Source organism: Ascaphus truei, chromosome 4 (assembly GCF_040206685.1).
Source record: "Ascaphus truei isolate aAscTru1 chromosome 4, aAscTru1.hap1, whole genome shotgun sequence".
Taxonomy (NCBI): Eukaryota; Metazoa; Chordata; class Amphibia; order Anura; family Ascaphidae; genus Ascaphus; species Ascaphus truei.
Window position 1 is genome coordinate 77,475,058 of NC_134486.1, and position 6,000 is coordinate 77,481,057.

A 6,000-nucleotide genomic window follows, 5' to 3' on the forward strand; every position below is an offset into this window, starting at 1 on the left:
GAACCCTGGCCCTTATTAAGTGAAGAAGAAAATGGACAAAATCCACAAGGATCAACTTGTTTGGACGGGCACCAGAAGTGCCCCTGCACTCACCGAAGCAAAATTGGACGTCCCGGATATTTCACTGCCATCGCCCACCACCACCGATTCCAAAACATCTGCCCTCTCTGAACCTTTGTCCACCGATGCTCGTCCCAAAACCCTCAGCTCACCTGCTCCAGCACCCATCCACGCCGATGCTTATCCGGAAACCCCCAGCTCATTTGCTCCTGCACCCAGCAACGCCGATGTATGTCCTGAAGCTCCCAGCTCACCTCCTCTAGCACTAGTGTTTTCAGTGGTTTGAAAATCACTTTCAACTCAACAGAGCAATACAGGGACCCAATGGAGGTCAATATGGATTGTCTTTTGGAGACCATGGTGAATATGGATAGGTGCATGGGTGTTCGTCTGGATAAAATTGAGAGGAACATCGCTGGGCTCTATTCTTTGCTTGGAGTCAATGCCCCTGTATGTCCGACGTAGGAGAGTGGCCTGGATGCACCTTATTCTCCCATGGAGGTACCGCATACCCCCTACCCCCCATGCACCCTCTCAATCCCTGGATTTGACCTTCACGGTGCAAACACCAAGCTCACAATGGGCCCCCCCACGCTCACCCCTTCCATCTCTAGAATACATGTATACTCTTCTGTTGGAGGAGATGGCAACCCCGGTTAGCGCTAGCCCACGACAGGAGGAAACCATCCTCCCCGACCATCTGACCCCCCCCCACCCGCTGCCAGAAGCACACCTGCTCCAGCACCCAGGATTATACAGATCCCAGACATCACCCTGAGAGACCTGCCCCAGAGCGTCCTTGAGAAATACAAGATCAGATCTGGTGGTCTACCTCAGAAATATGACCAGTTCAACTTTAAACTCCACGTCAGTTTTGAGCTGTACAGTGAGTGGACCCAAAATGTCAATTATGAAAGCAATAAATACAAGAAGGTTCTTCCAGCAAATTTAAGAACAATTATCGAGGAAGTGAAGTGCAATTTTAAAGCTACCAATCTTATGAAATCCATGAGAGACAGCATCAATAGCCTTTTGAGGCATACAAAGGCTCTTCCCTGGAGGTCCATTGACTTGTTTGATGGCTACTAGTTATAAATGTATTTACAAATAAAGATGCGCCACCAATGTTTTTAATCTTAAAAAAACTGTTGATTTTTTAAATTATTTCATTGTTTAATGCTTATTTTCTATGTAGCCATGTGTAAAATTGGTGTACATATCTCTTTCTCATGCTGGCAGTAAACCTGGTAAGTATGCAGGATTGCCAGTAGTCATCATGGAGGTTTGCCCTCAAACCCTGGTGAGGTGTCATATGTCCCAAAGGAAGTGACAACATGCTTGGTGTCCACCCTTAGTGACATCAGAGATGTGCCTGTTCCTGAGGTGATATAAGACACAGCACTGCCTAAAGTTAGCAGTTCAGTTTCCTGTTGTTGTGCTGCCTCTGTTCAGTGAGAGGCACGTGAAGGTCTGCAACAGTGTTGCAGTAGTCTCATGCTAGCTGTGAGTCTGTGCAGCTAGAAGCAGACAGAGAAGCTGTGAGTCTCCCTAAGGGGAGAGGTTGAAAGCAACTCCATTAGGAGAAGGAGGAACTGTCCAGATGGAGTGCAGCAAAGTAATGAGCGGCTAAGCTGATAGCTGTGAGGGGCAGCTGGCCCATACCACCAGGCCAATAAAGATGACCTTGAATAAAGACACTTCACTGTGTGAGTCTGGAACTACTCAGCAGGGGAAGGCATCACCAAGAAGGAGTTCCTCATCAGAACCATCCCCTTGCGGACGCAGGGATCCTGATGAGGTGGAGGCGCTGCACTGGATATAGGTAGGACTCACGCACACTACCTCAGCTGCCTGTCTGGGTTGGCAATCCCCACACAACATCATGCGGGAGACTCAGGAGTCCTGTTGCCAACAGGTGCACCACCAGACACAACCATGTAATCGGGACTGGTTAGACCACAGGGGCCAATGTGAGATTGGGTGGGTTAGGCTAGGCCAGAAAATCCGTTACATTTGGAGGCGCTGCTGAGAGAGACCTGTCAACAGGACAGGCTTTTGCTAGGTCACTTGGAAACAGGGAGAGTGTCTGCTGCCACTTTATGCTGTGTTGGGACGGACCTAGGGGTAGTCAGGGGGCTGATGGAGTTTGTCAGTTCGAAGGGACGACCTAGGGGCCTGAAAGGATTTGGGGGTTTGGAGCCGGGCTATAGCTGTTCTAGTCACCTTGAGGCAGTGCTAGTTGGTAGGATGCCTAAAGGGATAGCCTGTTAACGTGGTCAGGAATTCTGGAGAGGGTCTGCGCTAGGCTAGCCAACAGTAGGTAGACGCCCAAATACTGCATGGAAGAGCCAGAGTACTCTAGCCCATTCCAGACCACTTACCGAAGGGAGCACAGACTGGGAGGAAGGAGATACAGCAGACACAGAGAGAGTTAGCCTAGCCTGAGGTAGTGCAAACACGAGTCCAGCCTACATTAGGTACACAAGGTGGTGCATCAAGGCAATCTTTATTGTACCGATGTGGTAGCTGCCCCGCAGAGAGGAGCTCCATGTACAATAATCGAAAGTACAGCAACGAAATGGCGACCGCAAAAGTGGAGAATCCGCGCGGTGCGGAAAGTCCAAAATGGCGGACGGAGGCAGATGGAGGGAGCGCATGTAGTGTGCGTTCCGCTGAAGAGCAAGCTACTGATGTGACTTTGGCAAGCCTGTTGTGGAGTGGCGCAAAAGCTGTGGCCGGCGCCATTCTGGTCCTGCCTAGGGCCGCGGAGTATTACTCCGGATGATAGCGAGGAGGACATTGTTGTAATGTGTGGGGAGAATGGTGAATTTGCTTGCCAGTCAGCGTACAACACACAAAAAGCTACCTCAGTTGCTAAAGAGATTGGAGATGCAATTCAAAATGGCGGCTCCAGCTTCCCTGGGAGACCGCGTGGGCCAGTTACAGAAAATTCTGCAAATGCGGGACTTGCAGAGAGTTGGCCAGGAGTGGCGCCAACAGGAAAACCCCGCCCTGATGGGGGGTATGGCGCGAAAGCTGCGGCCGCGCCTTCTTGGACTATGACCAGCTCAGCCCCAGTGCTGGGTCACCCGATAAATCTATGGGACCTCCCCCTAATCTCAACCAGGGGGAGTGGTTTCCAATTATGCCCCGTGGGCATGACTCCAGCGGAGCAAGGAGCTGGTGAACCGGCCGTATCATTACAGAAAGTAGTTCCTGTAATCAGTGCTGCCCGCGGAAAAGAGGACAAGGATTTTGCAAGCAAGGTGGCTGCAGGAAATTGGCCGGGATTGGCGCCAAATAAGGAGTTATGCTCAGGGGGTAGTGGCGCGAAATCGGAGGCCGCGCCCCCCAGGACTGTGAAAAGTTCAGCCCCTGTGCCGGGGCATCCAATTAACTTGTGGGACCCTCCCCAAATATTCACCAGGGGGAGGGGTCTCTACCTCTGCCAAGCGAGACCTGAGTTGTCTGAGGGAGGAGCTGGATGTGAGCTTCCTGTCCCTCAGTTGCGAGGAGCTAGTGAACAGGAGAGACCACTGCGCAAAGTGTCTCCCATAACCAGCACAACAAACAGCGAGATGGACATTGGGGTATATCCCTATTCATTGCCAGGAGGCTTCCTGGTAGTCATGGCTGGAGACAAAGAGACATTGGGGTGCCTGTGCATGCAGTGCAGTTTGCCCTGTGGAGAATCTAGCACCACGGCAAGGTGTCCCCAATGTGGCCTCCACTACCTAGGGGCCGTACAGCCCTTCGTACAAGGGCAGACCGTGGAGGCGGGAGCGGACACAGCCATGCTGACGGCTGAAGCCCCGTGCGTGGTCCGGAAAGAACCCATTGATCCCGGAGTATGGGGATCGCTCCTAATGATCAGAACGGAGCCTGAAGAGAAAGGGGCCTACACTGGCGACACACTTTATTCGAGCTCGGCTAGTCCCACGAATTCGGGTATACTCGGGTGTATTGAGGTTTGTGACTGTTTTCTGCCCGAGTGCATTGCGTTATTTTCCAGGCAGGGTTTGAAGCATTTTATTCCCGCTGGCTGCAATACTGCACAGTATATATATATATATATACTGCATTACAATTCATGAATTTATGCCATCTGGTAGACACGCGAAGCATTGCAGCCTATTAAATCCTAATCATTATCATTTAACAGATCAGCCGCCCATCAGCCAGGCATGAACCATGGCTGGGAAGGCAAACGCAACGGGGCTTGTCTGAGGTGAGGAGCGGCGCATTCCAGGTATCTGCCAGGTACATACTGGGTATTTGCTCGAATAAAGTGTGTCGCAGCAGTACAAACGCGGTGAGAACCCGGAACCTCACCGTCGGTCCCCTGCGGGAGTGCCACTCCCCGAGTCGGAGTTCGGCTCCTAGAAAGAGGAACAAGCGACCCTAACGACGGTGGTGATGCGCCTACCAGCGGACCACTACAGCGGTGCTGGAAAAAAAACGGCACTTACATGTGTCGCGGCGGAGCGGAGTCTCGTGTCGCCGGTGCAGAAACAACCTGAGAGGCGGAGTCCCATGGTCGTGGTGAGTCGATGGCGGAGGAAGAACCACCCCGAGCCGACGGAGCGGTGAGACACATCCTTACCCTCCACAGGCGCCGGTGGTGGCAACGGCGGAGGAAGGCCTAGACCAGGCCCGAGCGGAGCGGAGAGCAGAACCATCACTTCCGGCGGCGGATGTCGTTCTGAAGGAAGAGGTTCCGGTTGGGAGCCCAACGCAAGATGGCGGCGGCGAATCCCGCGAGATCCATGACATCATTTCCGGTGGGCACAGCGGAACCGGATGGAACAAGGACACGAGTGAACCGGAGTGCCAGTCCAATAGTACCGGGCAAGGTAGCGAACAGTTGCGGGTCGTAGTCCCGCGTATGCCGGCAGAATTTCCCTATGCTCAACCCCCGGCCATAGTTAAAGCCCCTGCCCCTGTCACGTCTCCCTCGGGGTCCCGATCGAGCCAAGGGTGGTCTGGGGAGTCACAGGGCAGCGCTGATGAACGGACTGGGGAGAGCCTGGACTGGGGTAATTGCTTTACTTCCGAGGAGAGATCGGGGAGGGAAGTGTTAACCTATGTGAAGTCTCCTGGGGTGACTCCTACAGTACTCAAGCCTGTGGCTAACGGGGAAGTCAATCGTTATGGTTTGCACACTCATACCAGTGGGATGTCTGGAGATTTGGGTAAAGGTGCTCGTGTTGTGCCTATTGCCCGGGGAACACCCTATGTACCTCCAGTGTCGGCAAGAATTGCCAGGGATCGCCAAAAGCTGTTACTTTATTTCCACCATCCAAGGGAGGGAGAAATTGAGTTTGAGATGGGTTCCACTGATGAGGATAGGGGATATAGTACTGATGAGGAGGAAGAAAATTGGGATTCTGATAGTTCCATAGAAGATTGGGATACTGATAGCTCTCTAGAGGATTGGGATCCTGAAGTGTTAGATGAGAAGTGGTGTAATCAAGAAAAGAGGTCTTACATTTCCAGGGAGTGCCTTAAGGAAGTGTATGGGCATGATCCTCTAAGTCCACTAGCATCCAGGCCAGAATTATGGGCTGATTGTTGGTGTCCAGTATGTCACCCAGAGGGTTATTGCATTGCTGCTCTAAACCCAGTGGACCATGCTGTGCGCAGGCCACCTTAAGAGGGTATGGTAGTACCAGTAATGGAAACTCCAGCAGGGAGTAATCCTGGTTGTTACACATCTACGTTAGGATGTATCTGTTATGTTTATGATGAAAAGATATGTACTGTAATGTGTGTTGTTATGTTTTGCAGTGCTACCTGAAGGAAGGTTCCGCAAATTTAGATCCCAGCCGGGATGTTGGGTTCCACCAGGGGGAGAATGTAGCCATGCATGTTTTGAGCTGAGCAAAGACAACATGCAGGAAACCCCCCCCCCTCACCCCCCACCCCCCACCCCCCACCCCC